At 42.3% G+C, this 18,531-nt stretch overlaps 1 long non-coding RNA gene across 1 annotated transcript in view; it reads left to right on the top strand.

The window, feature by feature from the left end:
* The window catches only part of LOC138756053 (uncharacterized), an 82,447-nt gene that overhangs the window by 36,837 nt on the left and 27,079 nt on the right, over window positions 1-18,531 (top strand). The window contains exon 3 of the long non-coding RNA XR_011352705.1: window positions 17,961-18,128. This is a non-coding gene — a long non-coding RNA (uncharacterized lncRNA). The remainder of the gene's footprint in view (window positions 1-17,960; window positions 18,129-18,531) is intronic.

Below are 18,531 nucleotides of genomic sequence, written 5' to 3' on the forward strand. Positions count from 1 at the left end.
GATAAAGTAAAAAAAACAGATTTGGATTCAATTAATTAAAAGGGTGCCAGCTAACATTAGCTGCCTAAAGCCTAGTATATTATTAAATGGCAAAAATCATTATCATACAGGAAACCTGTCACTAGTTTGAATATAAAATAACTTGACAATCAGGAAATTTATTGCCACAGGATGAATGAGAATAACTGGTGACAAATCACCCATGCTCAATCTATATCTGCCAGTGACGGAAACTCTTGATTAGTTCATCTTCGTACCAACTTCGTAACAACATAGTTTCCATAGAGTGAAGCTGGTGTATTACAACGTTCCATTTTCTTCATCGCTGCCAGTCAGAACATACACTGCCTACCTTGCGGTACCGGACAAAGTCAGACCGGAATGTTAGCCCTTCAGACCGTTACGTCGTGGGATAGTTCCAGTCAATCGCCTCTTCGTTTGGCTCAGAAGCTGGGGGTGGGGTTTGCCACTGTCACCGACTTATGTGCATCGGGAGAAGTGTTGATCTCTGCTGGTGATGCATCCAGGGTGTCGTGTGAGAGCAGTAGCGCACATGTGCGTGTCAGAATGGGGGGGGGGGGTGGGGGGCTGTTTACATTGTGATGAAAGAAGGGGATGCAGGTGTAGGAGAGTAAGAGTGTTGTGATCACCCGTGGTCAGGGAGGTTTGGCTGGGTGATGTTTTATGGGATGAAGAAAGAGTTGTAGTGGCTGAAAAGAATAAAGAAGGTCGACTTCATTTTGTACTGAAGAATGAGTGAGTGTGTCCTTTTGATTATTGTATCATTTATGTCCACGACAATTGTAACAGCTAACCATGCTTCCCCACGGTTTTCTCAAACTCTAGAAGTTGCACCTCAAGTATCCTTCGCTCCAGGAGAAAGTGTCCCAGCTCCTTACAGCTCTCAGTACTCAAACCCTCGAGATCCAGTTGCATCCTGGTGAATCTTTTCTGCACTTTTTTGAGCATAATCTCATCCTTCTTATAGAATGGCGACCAAAATGGCCTCAATGCTCCCGGTGAAGTCTCACCAAAGCCTTGGTTAGCAGTAAGATGATGTCCCAACTCTTTTTACTCTATGTCCTGACTGATGGTGTCGGACTCTGGCTTTACCTTTTCTCAATTTAGTTTATGTGTCGTCTGAGTCCAGCGTGCTCGTTGAATGAAGTGATAGAAGAAGGTATTCGGTTCAACAATCAGTTTATTATACAGCACAAGAATAAAACTTAACAGAGGTCTGGGTCAGTTGTTAGTTCATAGGTCACCTGCACAGTGAGCTATTCCCCAAGACTGACCCCTATTGTCCAGTCTGCTCAGTTTATATAGCTACAATTTACCATACAGAACAAAAGTTGGCTTCCTTTGCTAGATTTTTACATAAAGTATTTCACCAGCAATTTCCTTATTCTACAGTTTATCTCGGATGTAGACCTCTTATCTTAAATCTTCCAGATCAGACCATCCTATTGTTTTGACCAGAAATCAATTCCTGCCCCAGATATTTCCAATCATCGTTCTGTTCCTGTCTGGCCAATGTCTTCTGTTCTCCTTAACACCTCCTCATGCCTTAATCTTCTTCCTAGACTGGCTTTCCATTCCCTTTGTTTCTTACAGGATATTCTTTGTTCTGGTCTGCCCTGTGTCTCCTGCGCTACTCAACACCTCCTTCAGTTTGAGCATTCCTCCTAAATCGTTTCATCCACTTCCTCTCCCTTGTTTATTGGGAGCAAACAATTCTGCCCCTCCTGTACTCAGCCAACTTTGCTCCATGCTGTGATTGCCACTTAATTACCTTATACTTTTCCCTTAACCATGAAGTAAATATAAAAATTGTTATATAGTCCTCTATTCCGTGATATTTTAGCCCCTAGATTCCAACAATGGAGACAAGCCTACCCATGAGCCTCCTACACCACTTTGTCCCAACGTCTAGGTAACGATGTGCTTGCAATCCTCGGTCTTTATCGTTTACTCTGTACATCCTATCCTATATTATGATATCCCTTTCATTCCCAAAATCATCATTTGAACCCTCTCCAAAGTCAGCACATCTTCTCTATAATGAGGAGTCCAAAACTGCACACAATACTTCGAGTATTATAGCCTCAGCCTCACATCCCTGCTCTTATATTCTATTCCTCTTGAAATGACAACCCGAGATCCAGATCCAAGCCTCCAATACCATCAGGAAGCCTTCAACGCTGATGTCCTTTGTGAACACTTCTTGCCCTCAGCTCCCTCTCAGCTCTTGATTCTGATACGTGCATCCCATGAGCCAATGTCCAGCAGCTGGCAGCCTGGTGTTGCTCCATTGACTACCACACACCAAAAGCCTGCAGCCTATACGGGTGTCTCACCTCTGAAGTATCTAAATTGGAGATTCCTGAATTGTTTCATTCTCTGCAGACACTGCCCAACCAGCTGAGTATTCTGAACATATTTTGCATTTATCTTATCTACTTGTGCCCACATATATTTTATTTATGTTCTTGGCATCTGTCATAGCAAAATCCTTTTCACAAGGTTTGCTTCCTGAAAGAAATTGGGGATCATGAGAGACAACATCAAGATGAAGGCAAAGATCATTTCAGATTTGCTGTATCACGTAGGAAGTTCAAGAATCATTAAATTAACTTTTATTGAATTTAGCATGTTTAATCACATAATTATGCTGAACCAAGCTCTCAGGTTGACAACAATGTGAAGAGCCCAGGGTTTGTCTTGGTCACCAATTTAAATCCAAGGTAGAGTTCACAGGCTTTTTTTAAGAAGTGCAGTCATGCGGTGTCTTCAAGCCACAAATGCAACAAAATGTATTGCAGCTATTGAAACAATGATGAGACATTTCCACTTTATTGAATATTCTTGAAGACAATAATTTCTATTGAAAGGTACACTCACTAAGCTATTGCCTGAAGAACATGTACCTCAATGCTTTTATAGCCTGTCTGCACCCATCCTGACTAAGCATGTGTTGGGCGCTACCAATTGCCCCCAATAATGCACAGACAAAGACTGGGGGGAAACGATAGGCTTCATTCTTCAAGAGACTGCTGGCCCGGGTCCAGGTTAGGGAAAATGAGGAGAGGGAGAGAGGGGACTTGACATTTATGGCCTGGGTCACGTGGGGGAGACCAGGGAGGAGTCAAGGACAGGATGTCACCAGGTGGGCGGGCCAGCCAGTACACACCACCATATCACCAGAGTATGCCCAGGCCTAAGACAGGATTTGTATAGCACCTGCACTGAGTGCATGCCCAGCAATGCTTGGACAGACCAAAACACCTTGCTTTGTGGACACTATACTAGTCGACTTTAAATATAACAGGAAATCACAAAATAGGTTATATCTAAAAAAAAGGTATGTGATAGGAACGATTAAATGTGATTTTTTGTGATCCACAGCCCCAAATCCATAAAATACACCTCAAAGTGTTCATGAAGCAAAATCTTCATTATCCAATGTAATCATTCAAGTCAAGTTTATTGTCATCTAAGTGTACAAGTACAACCCATCGAAACAGTGAACTGGAGTCCTCCGTGCAAAACCCACAGACATACAGCCACATACAGGCAAAAAAATGCATATGTTGCACAAGTATTTCATCTATACAAATAAATAAATATAGTTTCATGAATATGAGAATCTTGGATGGCTAGTGTGAGCAGGTCCTTTAGTCATTGAGCATAGATCCCAATCAACTAAGTAAAGAAGATAGAGAAACAATAGGCTCTTGTGGAAGATCATTGACTTGAAACTCTAATTCTGTTTCTCCCTCCATCAGCCCTGAGGATTTATTGCACCTTGCATTTCCAGACCCTGAGGTAACAGTGGCCAGTTGCTTGTTTGTGGGTGGGTTACTTTCTAAAGTTCATGTCATTGCTCTGTAACTGACACAAGTATTACTTGAGCCACAGATAAATGTGAAATTGTATTGCTTGCTTGCACTTAGATGAAAACATCAGGCTGAGCTTTAATTATAGGTTAATGCAGTCCTGCAGGCATTTTGTTGATCCTATATTCAGCTTACAGAGGGAAACACAGAGGCAATTGGACAGGATGCAATCCAATCTGTCTGAAATGCCTTCAGTTTTAATAAACTCCTGCAACAGCACACATCTCATGAATACCTGTGGAGTTAATCACAAATCTACAAACACTCACTAATCCAGGATTGGAAATATGAAGCGATAATGAAGTATAAAGTAGATCTCAAGTTTTAGACCATGTTCGCTGATATTTCTCTGAGAACTAAAGCCTTGATATGTTTTCCTTCTAGGTTATTTAGTTATTTCAATGACTCATAGTATGACATCCTTGGTGTAGGAGAGCAGCCCTTTCATTAAGATGGGGAATTTGTGACTGGCAGAGTGAGAGAGAGAGAGAGAGAGAGAGAGAGAGAGAGAGAGAGAGAGAGAGAGAGAGAGAGAGAGAGAATAATTTGACATATATACCTGAACAATTTAGAGGTAAATGCAGGTGGGCTGATTGGTAAGTGTGCACACAACTCAAACATGGATGACGTGGATTGTGAGGAAGAAGGAACAGGCTACATACCAGCTGAAAATATGAGAAAAGGCAGATGGAGCTTCATCCAGACACGTGTGAGCTGTTGGTCTTTGGGAGGTAAAATGTGACAGTAAAGCATACAGTGAATAGCAGGTTCAAAAGGACAGAGTGATCTTGGGGTTGGCCCATAGGTCTTCACAAATAAATAGGGTGGTAGCGAAGGAAAGGGGATCGCCCAGTCTCAACCCATTTCAATTCCCCACCCCATTCCCATGCCTGCATAGTCTCATACACCACCAGACTGAGATCACCACAGACTGGAGGAATGCCACCTCTTATTCCGTCTGGGCAACCTCCAACCAGATGGCAATAACATCGGCTTCTCCAGTTTTTGTTAGGCCTTGGTCTCTCCCCTTCTCCTATCGCCCTCCCTCTACCTCTGTCCATCTCTCTGTCCCTCTCCCTCTGTCTCCTTTTGCTCCAGCTCTGAATTCATAGATTCGCTGCTCTCCCATAGGGCCTCCACTCTGCTGTAATTGCCACTGTTTCTCTCCTTCCCTCCCAGCCATGTCCAATTATATCCTGTTGGCCTGAGCTCCTCCCCGTGCCCTTACTTCCCTTACTCCCAGCCTTTTTATTCAGGTGCCTACCTGCCATTTGCTCGGACGTTGAAGAAGGGCTCAGGTTCAAAATGTTGGATGTGCACCTTTACCTCCAATGAACACTCTGGGAGCTGCTGAGCTCTTCCACCAATTTTGTACCTACATTCCTGTCTTCAATGATTGGGGCACAGGCTGGAAAATACAAGGGTTTCTCTCACAAACTGAAGGAAATCAACCAGGCGAGGACCAGGGGGAGAGGAGTAGTTGATATTTCTAGTCAGAACCCTTAATAAGGACTGAGTGTGGAGAGGTGAGGTGCCCAGTGTAAGGAGGAGATGGTGGGAGATGTGAGGCAGGGGCTGGTAAAGAACAGGTGAAGAGTTAAAGCCATGAACAGATAAGGAGAGCAAGGGATGGAGATGGAAGACGAGGCAGGTTCTTGACAAGGAGAAAAAGAAAAGGAATGAAAAGGGGCTAATGGAACAAGATGGGTCAGGGAAGGGTGACGATGGAGAACGTTAGTCGAGGGTAAAAAGCTGGAACGATGATTACCAGTAAGGTTCGGAAGTCATGCTGCAGCTGAATAAAATTGTGATTAGACCACTTTTGAAGTTCTGTGTGCTGTTCTGGTCACTACAAATTTGTGGTGAGACCACCCATAGAGTATTGTGTTCAGTTCTGGACACCTCATTAGAGGAAGAATGTGGAAGCTACGGAGAGAGCGCAGAGGAAATTTACCAGGATGTTGCCTGGATTGGAAAAGATGTCTTATGAGGCAAGGTTTGCAGAGTGAGGACTTTTCTCATTGGAACGTAGAAGGATGAGAGGAGATTTAATAGAGGTCTACAAGATTATGAGAGGCAACCAGCACCTGTTTCCCAGGGCAGGAATAGCAAGCACCAGGGGACATGTGTACAAGGTGAAGGGAGGGAAGTTTAGGTGGAGACATCAGGGGCATGTTCTTTACACTGAAAGTTGTGGGTGGCTGGAATGTCTTTCCAAGGACGGTGGTGAAGGCTGAAACATTAGGGGCATTTAAGAGACTCTTAGACAGGCACATGGATGAAAGAGAAAGAGAGCTAGTGCATTTTTTAAAAGGAATAAATGGGTTGGCACAACATGGAGGGCTGAAGAGGGTGCGGTGCTGTGGGTTTCTATGCTCTATGAAGTATGTGAAGGTCTTGGAGAGGGTGCAGAAGAGGTTCACTAGAATGTTGCCAGGATTAGATTGTTTTCTCTGGAATGTCATTCTCTCTTTAGACACTAAATAGGAATATTTGTCCGCTAACTTGGCAAGATTTAATTTTGGCCCAGATTTTATTCAATGGATAAAACTTTTAAATGCATGCCCAATAGCTTCAATTCAAACTAATCCCCAACAATCAAAGGCACTAGACCTTCTAAGCCCCCTCCTTTTTGATCTCGTGGTGGAACCACTAGCTGTTGCTTTATGTGTAGATGAAGATTTTAAGGGGTTATTTCGAGGAACAATTGACTATCTTTATATGACCTCTTACTTTTTGTGTCTAGCCCAGAGACTTCTATTCCAAACATATGTCATAACTTACACATTTTAGTAAGCTTGCTGGCTCTAAACTTAATTTACATAAAAGTGAATTGTTACCATGAAGGGGCTCTCTTACTTTATACACTAATTTCCCCTTCAAGATAGTGAAAGAACAATTTAGATATTGAGGTATTACAATAACTAAGAATATTAAAAACCTCTTTAAAGAAAATTTTGCAGTTTTATTTAATCCAGCTAAGAATATTATCCGGATGGTCAACACTTTCTCTGACTATAGTCGATTGTATTAATTCATTTCAAAATCAATATCTTACCAAAATGTTTATATTTATTTCTGTCATTACCAATATTTATTCCTAAATCTTTTTTTTTGGATACATTGGAATCATTTATTATGTCATATATACAGCAAGGGAAGAAAGCTCGATTAAATAAAATTCATCTTCAGAAGACAAGAAATGACGGAAGTTTTCATTACCCAATTTTAGATACTATTATTGAGCAATAAAGATGAGAATTATGTTTTTGTTGTTACAATTTGATAAAATTAATGACCGCCCTAACTGGGTTGAAATGGAGTTGAAATCTTTTAAAATACTTCTTTGTTGGCAGTTTTAGGCTCATCCTTATCTTGTTTCTATTCCAAATTTAACATAGAATTTAATATTGAGACAGAGACTACGAATTTAGGTCCGATTCAGGAATTTTTTTTTTGTTCACTAGTCCAGTTCTCTCTAATCACCTTTTCCAACCCTCCATTTTAGATGCAGGCTATGAAGAATGGAATCAGCTTGGGATTAAAAGCTTTAATGATCTTTTTATTCAACTAAATTTTGCATATTTACCACAATTGATGGTGGAATGTAATTTGCCAAATAGACCTTTTTTTTAGGTATTACCAAATTAGGCATTTTATTCGATCTAAATTTCCAGAATTTCCACATCTTCCTGATCCAAATTTTTTAGATGGACTTTTTTGAACTACATGTTGTACATCAAGATATTATATCTGCTTTCTATTATAAAATATTGAATATAAAGACAGTTTCCTTAATTAAGATTAAAACTGAATGAGAGAACAACCTTAATTTATCCTTATCAGAGGAAGATTGGTCCACAATCCTAGGCCTTATCGTTAATTTATCTCTGTGTGCTAAGCGCAGTTTGATTCATTTTAAAGTGTTTCATAGAGTACACCTTTCTAAAGTTAAACTGTCTCGAATTTATCCTGATACCAATCTATTCTGTGACAAATGTAAAATTTTTGATGACTCTTTGATACATGTTTTGGTTATGTCCCAAATCAGGAAAATTTAGGACAGATATTTTTAAAAACCTTCAGGATCAATCTTGAATCTTGTCCATTAATAGCAATATTTGGTTTCCCTATGGATGAGAATATAAATTTCACGACAAATCAAAGACAAACAGTTTCAGCATTTTCTACATTGCTGGCCAGAAAAGAAATCCTGTTGAAATGGAAGGATGATTTTCCACCTAACCACTTGCAATAGTTGCAGAATAACATGTCCTTTTTGAGTCTGGAGAAAATTAGACATAATGTCAGGAAACTTAAGATCACGTTTGATAAGACTTGGGGTCTATTTATGGTATATTACCACAATTTGAATAATTAAGGTACATGGAGGAGGTTGATAGGTTTGCTTTGACAGGAGATAACTGCTCGATTCCAAACCTGCTAATAATATTAATTCAACCTTGGTTAGTAGGTGGGGTTAGAGCATTGTGAAGTGCCAGTTAATGAAGAAATCGAAGGCTGTGTAGTTAACCAGAAATCATGGTTTTTATTAGTAGAAATTCAGTAGTACAATAATGAATGATAATGGGTGTGTACACGGGGCAGTGTCTTTAGTGCTAGAGATAATACACGTCCAATATCAGTAGAGCAGACTAAGTACAGCGAAAGACTGACAGCATGACACAGATTCATCACACTGTGGTTCTCAACCTTTTCTTTCCACTCACATACCATTTTTAAGTATTCCCTATGCCATAGGTGCTCTGTAAGGAATTGCTTGAGGTGGAAAGAAAAAGTTTGAAAACCACTGTTTTAATCGTCCCTAATTGACTTGTTATGTGCATGGTTTCAGAACTCCAAAATAAATGGACCAATGACAATTTTTCTCAAGCAAAATATCTCAGTAACAATTGGGTCTAGAGCAGTGGTTCTCAACCTTCCCTTCCCCCTCACATCCCACCTTAAGCAATCCCTTACTAATCACAGAGCACCAATGGCATAGGGATTACTTAAAATGGGATGTGAGTGAAGGAAAAAGGTTGAGAACAATCTGGTTAGAGCATTTTGTTTCTGATTTTTTCATCGTTAGTTTTTTTTTTCTCTTTTTTTTAATGGGATAATAAATACTTATGGGTTTGATTTAAGGATAAACACAAAATGCTGGAGAAGCTCAGCAGGCCAAACAGTGTCCTTTATGTAGCAAAGGCAGAGAGACAGAACCGAACATTTGGGCTTGAGCCCTTCATCAAAGTATGAGAAAATGCTGGTGATTGTCAGAATAAAAGAGTGGGAGGGGGAAGGGGGTGGCAGGGCAGGAGATGATGGGTGGAGAAAGGAGGGAGGGACAGCATCAATGAGGGGAGGGATGAAAGGCAGGGCTGTGTAGGTGAAAGAACTGGAAAGGCAGAAAATAGGGGAGGGGAAGAAAAAGCAAGCAGGTTTAGTGGAAAGCAGTGGAATCAATGTTCATGCCCTGTGGCTGGAGGGTTCCCAGATGGAAAATAAGGTGGTGTTCCTCCAGCCTGCAGGTGGCCAGGGTGGGACAGTACATGAGGCCATGGACAGACATGCGAGCACGGGAGTGTGACCCAGAATTGAAGTGGTTGGCCATTGGGAGGTCGCTGTGGTTGCAAATGGAGTGGATTGTGATTTCATGTACTATCATTAATATACAATATGATAATAAATATTAATATATATTGTATTTGGTTCTTTAGGAACCTATTATATATTTCTTTTTTTCTTTGGCTTGGCTTCACGGATGAAGATTTATGGAGGGGTAATGTCCACGTCAGCTGCAGGCTCGTTTGTGGCTGACAAGTCCGATGCGGGACAGGCAGACACGGTTGCAGCGGTTGCAAGGGAAAATTGGTGGATTGGGGATGGGTGTTGGGTTTTTCCTCCTTTGTCCTTTGTCAGTGAGGTGGGCTCTGCGGTCTTCTTCAAAGGCTGTTGCTGCCCGCCGAACTGTGAGGCGCCAACATGCACGGTTTGAGGCGATATCAGCCCACTGGTGGTGGTCAATGTGGCAGGCACCAAGAGGTTTCTTTAGGCAGTCCTTGTACCTCTTCTTTGGTGCACCTCTGTCACGGTGGCCAGTGGAGAGCTCACCATATAACACGATCTTGGGAAGGCGATGGTCCTCCATTCTGGAGACGTGACCTACCTAGCGCAGTTGGATCTTCAGCAGCGTGGACTCGTTGCTGTCGGCCTCTGCCATCTCGAGTACTTCGATGTTAGGGATGAAGTTGCTCCAATGAATGTTGAGGATGGAGCGGAGACAACGCTGGTGGAAGCGTTCTAGGAGCCGTAGAGGACCCATGATACGGAGCCGAACAGGAGTGTGGGTATGACAATGGCTCTGTATACGCTAATCATTGTGAGGTTTTTCAGTTGGTTGTTTTTCCAGACTCGATAAACTCAAAAATGGAATATCAGAGGTGGAGGGGACACCTAATATAAAATTGTGAGAGGCATAGAATAGACATTCAGAATCTTTCTCCCAGGATAAAAGTATCTCATACTAGATGCCATTCTTTTAAAGTGAGAGAGGGAAAGTTTAAAGGAGGCGCGGGCAAATTTTGAAACACTTGTGTGGTGATATTGTGTGCTCATCCATACTCAAGTTCATTCTTTCCCATGGGCCCCCTTGTTCTCTTCATCACTCCTCTGACCAACACAGCAAACCTCATACAGTAACAGGGAGGTTCAGAACGACTCAGCTTATTCTGGACCAGCTACAATGTACATCGGAGAGTCTGCTCGAGAGAGAGCTTTGAACACCCTCGAGCAACCTATGGTTCTGGTTTTACAATAATCACGGACGTGCACTTGCTGCTTTTACAATTTTGCATTAATTCATCAGGAAGTATATTTCCTTGTAGTATTTGCCCATTGTTTATTCTGCCTGATTGAACAGTGGAGCAGAGAACAGTGCAGCAGAGTGCAGGCTGTTAAAATTCTTTAAAATTATTTGCAGTTCGGTAGAAGCCGATTCTGACCATTTAAACCCGTGCCACCCAATGACACCCAAATTAATCTCTACGTTTTCAATGGTGGGAGGAAACTGCTGCAAACCCTGGCAAACATGGGGATAATGTATAAAATCCTTTACAGACCAGCGTCAGATTTGAACATTTGTTACCAGTGGTAGAATAGTGTCACGCTAACTGCTGAGCTAACCCTGCCACCCTCTTCATCCCACAAAAGCTGGGACCTGGACAGGTTCTTCCCATTCTATCTATAAATGACGCACAATCATTTATGGCTTTTGTTTTTCTGTTGTAACGTTGTCCATCAAGTGGTCAACACTTCTGAACTTGGCCTACATTTTAATTTTTTTTATTGCTCTAGCCTTCCAATCCAAACATTTTTTCCAGTCGATTGTTGCACTCTCCCTTTGAATGTTCTTCACTAGAGTCGTCTAATTTCCCACCCTTGGCAGGAAGAAATTCCTACATATCTCAGAATCGTACAAGGGAGAAACAAGCACTTCAGCACAGTATGTCTGGTCCATACTGCCCCTAATGCTCATTCCACTTGACTGTATTAGGCCCTCTTATCTAACTACCTATCCAAGTGTCTTTTAATCCCCTCTGGCAGGTTTTTCCATGGAGCACCAATCCCTGTGTGAAAAACTTTTCTTTAAACTTCTCAAGATACAGGTAAGTTGATAAAGAACAGAGAAGAGGAACATAAAACATAGAGCATAGAACTAACCTTCCGTACTCTGTAACCCTCCATTCTTCTTCCATCCATGTGCCTCTCCAAGAGTCTCTTAAGTATCCGTAATATTTTAGACACAATCACCATCCCAGGCAAGGCATTCCTGGCACGCATAACTCTCTGTGTAATAAATTTACCCTTGATGTCGCTCCTAAACTTCCCTCCCTTCACTTTGTACATATATCCTCTGCAGTTTGCTATTCCTGCCCTGAGTCGGTAAAAGAACTGGAAAGGCAGAAATAAGTGCTAGTTGTCTATTCCTCTTATAATCTTGCAGGGGTGGCTAATCTTTTAATTTAAAATTTTAATTTGGACAGACAGCATGGTAACAGGCCATTTTGGCCCACAAGTCGGTGCCAATACATCGCCAATACACACCAGTGCTGTATTTCTAAATTAAAAATTAAAAGATTGGCCACCCCCTTTGTAGACCTCTATTAAGTGTCCTCTCATCCTTCTTTGCTCCACAGAGAAAAGTCCCAGCTCTGCTCACCTTTTGTTTTTAGACATTTTCCAATCCAGGCAACATCCTGGTAAATCTCTGCTGCATCTTCTCCATAGCTTCCACATCTTTCCTATAATGAGGTGACCAGAACTCAACATAATTCTCTAAGACCTCACCAGAGATTTATAGAGTTGCGACATGACCTCCCAACTCTTGAACTTAATTCCCCGATTAATGAAGTCCACCATTCCATAGGCCTTCTTAACTATCCTATCAACCTGCGTGGCAGCCCTGAGAGATGCATGGATTTGGACCCCAAGGACCTCTGTTCTTCCATGCTGTTAAGTATTTGACCATTTACCCAGCAGCATTAAGTTTTTTACACAGAGAGTTGTGGTTCCTGGAATGCCTTGCCAGGGGTGGTGGTGGAAGCTGAAACAATAAGGGCATTAAAAGACTCTTAGACAGGCTCATGAATTAAAGAAAAGATGGAAGTTATATGATAGGGAAGATCTAGATTTTTTTGGAAGGAATATATAGGAAGACACAACTTTGAGGGCTGAAGGGCCTGTACTGTGTTGTAATGTTCCATGCTCTATACTTTACATAATCGTATAAGATCGCTCCTCCACGTCCCATACCTTAATAGATTTTTTTTTTTTTAAATCATAAAAGATTTTTATTTCAGGCGGGGAGAATGAGACACTTATTGACATCATGAAAGAAGACAAACTCTGACAAATTTCAGTGAAGGTTCATCAGAGACGTGAGCATTTCATTAATCCTCAGAATATTTTTTAATAAAAAGGCTTCCAATAAGATGCCTACTTGAACAAACTTTGTGCCACATTTTTATTTAATATGAATAGATTGTTAATCCCTCTGGCAAACTGGCAAGGAATCAAAATAATGAATGAGTATGAAAGATCAAATGAAAAAAGGCTACTGGCTGTGCGGTGGTACCAGGCCTCTGGGAGTTCTCTCATCTCACAGATCCAGGGACATTCAGTGCTATCTTGGTGGAGTTTGAGCTCGATGCAGGAAGAATAGTCCCAGTTCTGGGGGATATCTGGGGGAAGTCCAGAACAAGGAGCCGCAGTCTCAGGAGAAGGGACTGAGGTGAAGAGAAACTTTTTCATTCAGAGTTGTTAACTCGCTATCACAAAATGTTGTTGGGACCAATTCATGAAATGCATTGAGATGGGAATTTGCTCCCTTAAGGCTAAAGGGATTAACGGGTATGGAGAAAGCTGGAATAGGGTACCTGTCACATGATCAGCCATGATGGTATAGAATGGTGGAGCGGGCTGAAATGGCCTTTCCCTGACTTCCAGTGATTCCATGTTTTAAAAAAAATTCTTATTTCCATAACCGTATGGATTTCCTCTGGGTGCTCCAGTTTCCCCCAAAGAAAGAGTGGTGTGTAAAGTGACTGCTGTGTAGGCTATCACAACCAGCTTCCTTTACAACTTCCATTACATCTTCCATTACATCCATTGCACCTACTACAGGCTTTTGCCTGCATCTCATCATCTTCTGTACCCCTTGTCCTTCACTTTGAGAAGCAAAGATCAAGTTTACTCAGCATCTAGATTAGAAAGAAAGATTGAACAAATTAGGTCTTTATTCTTTAGAGCGTAGAAGGTTGAGAGGGGATTTGATAGAGGTATTTAAGATTATGAGGAGGATAGATAGAGTTGATGCATTTTTTTTTCCCTTGAGGGAAGGAGAGATTGAAACAAGAGGTCATGAGTTAAGAGTTAAGGGGAAAAAGTTTAGAATTAACATGAGGGGGAACTTCTTTACTCAGAGAGTGGTGTCTGTGTGGAATGAGCTTTCGGGAGAAGTAGTGGCAGCGGGGTCTATTTTGTCATTTAAGGAAAATTTGGATAGGTATATGGATGGGTGTGGAATGGAGGGTTATGGGCAGGATGTAGGTAGGTGGGTCTAGAGGAGAGTACAGTTTGGTAGGGACTGGATGAGCCAAAATGGCCTGTTTCTGTGCTGTAATTATTATATGGTTATATGGTTAGCATATCCTCATAAGGCATGCTCTCCAATCCAGGCAACATCCTGGTAAATCTCCTTTGCAGGCTCTCCATAGCTTCCATATCATTCCTGTAATGAGGTGACCAGAAATTAACACAATATTCCCAGTGTAGTCTCCCCAGAGATTTATAGAGCTGCAACATGACCTGAACTCAATCCCCCGACTAATGAACCCCAGTGTACCATAGGCCTTCAACTTGTTTGTAACTCCCTCTTGCTGATAAGATGTAAAATTTCCCAAACCAAAGGCAGGATGGCGCAGAGGGTAGTTATGAAATTACCCTGTGCCACAATGACAAGGTTGGACAAAGTTGCTAGTCACAAAAGTTTACATGATGTTGATTGCAAATGGAGCGAAAACACAAGGACATTGGCCAAGGTTGTGTGGTGTTACATTATTCAGTGTGTGCTGCCTCTACTGCCTGTACAATCTGTCCCTGTGAGCATCTTCCCTTTGTTCTTTGAAGCGTGAATGGGCTTAAAACTTCATTTCCAGTTGACTTGATCCTTCACTCTCGGCTGTTTGTGAAATTATAGGATTTTAGATCCATTTACTTGGGTATGTATGCCCAGAGCTCCTTTGCTCCATCCACTGCAAGAGCAATAACCTTCCAGCTGCCAACCACTTCAGTTCCACACACCATTTAATCCCACACCAGCATGTCTGTCCATGGCCTCATGCACCACCAAACCGAGGCCACCTGCAAATTGGAGGAATAACACTGTCTGGGCGCTCTCCAATCATTTGGCATTAACATTGGCTTCTCTGGTCTCCTTTAACCCCCTCCCCAGCGTTGCTCTCTTTCCCTGTCCCTCTATTTCTTCCAGTTCCCCACCTCCTACCATTCCTCATCCCATCCAAGAGTTAGGCTCTACCCTCTCCCCCTATCACTTCACTGCTTTTATCAATTCTATCCTCCCACCTACGACGTTCTAGCCTGTAGTCCTCCTACTGCCCCTTCCTTCCTCCTATTCTCACCCATCCCATTTTTATTCAGGCACCTGCATGTGTTTATTCCTGACGAAGGGCTCAGGTCCGAAACGTTGGTTACCCTTTCCTTTCTATGGATGCCGCGTGACCTGCATTTGTATTCATCACCCACGCATTAGAGGGAAAGAGAGAAACTCAGGGGAGGAGGGTGAGGGGTTAATGGAAATTTGAATTGATGGGAATATCTGAAGAACAAAGGGTGGCACGGTTAGCAAAGCAGTTAGCACAATGCCGTTACAGCGATCGGGACAGGGATTCGAACCCCATGCTAACTGTGAGGAGTTTGTGTGTTCTCACTGTGCCTGCATGGGTTTTTCCCGGGGGCTCTGGTTTCCTCCCAACCTTCAAAATGTACCGGGGTTGGAGGTCAACTGGGTGTAATTGGGCGGCACGGGTCGAAATCTAAAATTTAAATTTAAATTTAAAATGTAAATGAAAACTTAGTGGAGAAGAGGATTGCTCTGTGAGCTGGTGCAGACTCAATGGGTCTTGTAAATCATCAGGAAATATGGAAATTGTGTCGCAATGCAGTGCTTGAACCCAAAATGTTGACTATCTGTTTCTCACTGTGAAGGAGGCATATGCCTTACTGAATTCCTCCAGCAGGTTTCTTTTTGCTAGAAATTCTGTCTCTCTCAATTTGCAAAGAACAAGTGCTTCATTATGGTTCTGTCTGTACTGAGCATTGAGATGTCTAGGGGGATGCTACCACGTTTTGTCATTTACTTGCTTGTAATTTACTGAAATCTTTGCCATGATTGAAAACATAGACTTTATAAAAAATATTTGTCTCAGCACGTCGATGTTAAAGATTCCATGGAGTTATTTGAAGAGCTGGGAGTTTTCCCAATGCCCTTGTCAAAATGCCTTCACTGCTTAGAATAAGTTAACTGCTCATTCACCCCACTGCCAGTGGTGGAGTCTAACTCCCGAGGAGAGGGATCTCAGCAGCTGTATTATCCTTTCTCTTTCTCTGAGCTACACCTCGCGATGTTACCTCCCTCCAAGCAAACCCTGACTAGGGCGTCGGCAGCTGTTTCTGAGGGATTTGTTAACCCAGGTTTAATATTTTTTTAAATTTAAATTTAGACAGGCCATTTTGGCCCACTTGTCCATGCTACCCAAATATAGCCGTTTGACTTACAACCCCCGGTACGTTTCGGACACTGGCAGGAAGCCAGATACCCCAGGGAAAACCCAGGCAGGCATGGGAGAACGTGCCAACTCCTTACAGGCATCACAAGATGGCACTGTAACTGCCATGCTAATCGTGCTGCCTCGCATATAATCATATAACTACTTACAGCACAGAAACAGGCAAGTTTGGCCCTACTAGTCCGTGCCGAACATCTTCTCCCACCTAGTCCCATTGACCCATATCTGACCCATAATCCTCCACACCTCTCCCATCCTATCCAACCTTTCCTTGAATATTAACATCGATCTCACTTCTACCACCACTGCAGGTTAATCTTTCCTTGTGACAAACTTAGTAACAATGCAATGGGCACAGGTTCCTCAACAATAGTTGTATTAGAAGGTGTTCAAAACATGAAACATGGACCATAGAACAGAGAAATCTACAGCACAGTACAGGCCGGTCTTCCCACAGTGTTGTGCCCCTAATAACTCATTCTACCAACTGCCTAGAATTTCACTATTGTGCAATCCTCCATTTTTCTCAGTTCCATGCACCTGTCTAATCATCTCTTAAACAATTCTTTGTGCCTGCGTCCACTACCATTACCAGCAGCTGTGCATTCCATGCACCCACCACTCTCTGTGTGAAGAACCTACTCCTTAGCTCCCCACTGTACCTAATCCTAAGCACTTTAAGCCATTTCGGCCCTGGGATAAAGCCTCTGGCCATCCACATGATCAATGTCTCTCATCATCTTAGACACCTCAGTCAGGTCACCCCCTCATCCTCTGTCGCTCCAAGGAGAAAAGACCAAATTCACTCAACCTATCCTCATAAGTCATGCTCGCCAATCAAGGCAACATCCTTGAAAATCTCCTCTGCTCCATCTCTGTTGCATCCACATCTTTCCTGTAATGACGTGACCAGAGCTGAACACAATATTCCTTTTGTTCGGACATCTCTCTCATGTTCTTCCACACCTTGATTCAGGCCTCCAGCCTGAAACATCTTCACCTTTGCTACATAAAGACACTGTTTGATCTGCTGAGTTTCTCCAGCATTTGTGCATTTTTTCACTTAATCATGGTGTCAACAGAATCCTGTGTTTTACCCACAATATTCCAAGTGGAGTCCAACCAATTGTAACATTACCTCATGGCTTTTGAACTTGATCCCATGGTTAATAAAGGTCAACACACCTTCCACATTTTTAACTACACTATCAACCTGTGCAGCAGCTTTGAATGTCCAATGGTCATGGACCCCAGATCTCTCAGTTCATCTACACTGCTCAGAATCATCCCATAAACATTGTATTCTGCCTTCAAATTTGACCGAGTTAAAATGAACCACCTTGCACTTTTCTGGGTTAAACTCCATCGGCCATTTAGCCCAGCTCTGAATTCTATCAATGTCCCTTTGTAACCTCTGGCAACCCTCCAGATTATCCACAACACTGTGCACTTTCATGTCCTCCACAAACCTATCAGCTCATCCTTCTACTTCTTCATCCAGGACATCTATAAAAATCATGAAGAGGTGGAGTCCCAGAACAAATCTCTGCAGAACACCATGAGTTTCCAACCTCCATGCAAAGGATTAGGGAGAGGGACTGAATTTAAGAGAAGGAAGATAATGCTGAAATTGTGCAAAGTACTGGTAAGACCATATCGGGAATACTGCTTGCATTTCTGGTCTCCTTGCTTGTAGAAAGATGTCCTGGCTTTGGAGGTGGTGCACAGGAGGTTCACCAGACTGAATCCAAGGATGAAGGGGTTAGCCCAAGAGGAGAGATCAAGTCGTCTGGGACTGTACTCACTGGCGTTTAGAAGAATGAGAGGGGATCTTATAGAAACATCATTGATCAACTAGAGGAAGGTAGGTTGTTTACATTGGTACGGAAGACCAAAACTAGGGGATGTAGTTTCAAGTTTCAGGGTGGTAGATTTAGGATGCAGATGAGGAGGAACTGCTTTTCTCAGAGGGTGGTGGATCTGTGGAATTCGCTGCCCATTGAAGCAGTATATTTTAAACAGATTTTTACACAGTAGGGGAATTAAGGGATATGGGGATACGGTGAATGGCGGACAAGCTTAAATGGGTCAAAAGGCCTACTCCTGCTCCTATTTCTTGTGACAATCACATGGCCCCTTCGATCTGAAGCCTTATTTTATAAAGGTTATGATCAGTCCGATCTCTAGCCTGATCACCACATTCATGTCGATTCCCCATTATCTGGGATTCGCCTGTGATCTAAAAATGTATCTAAATCAGTTTTGTA

Source organism: Narcine bancroftii, chromosome 3 (assembly GCF_036971445.1).
Source record: "Narcine bancroftii isolate sNarBan1 chromosome 3, sNarBan1.hap1, whole genome shotgun sequence".
Classification (NCBI taxonomy): Eukaryota; Metazoa; Chordata; class Chondrichthyes; order Torpediniformes; family Narcinidae; genus Narcine; species Narcine bancroftii.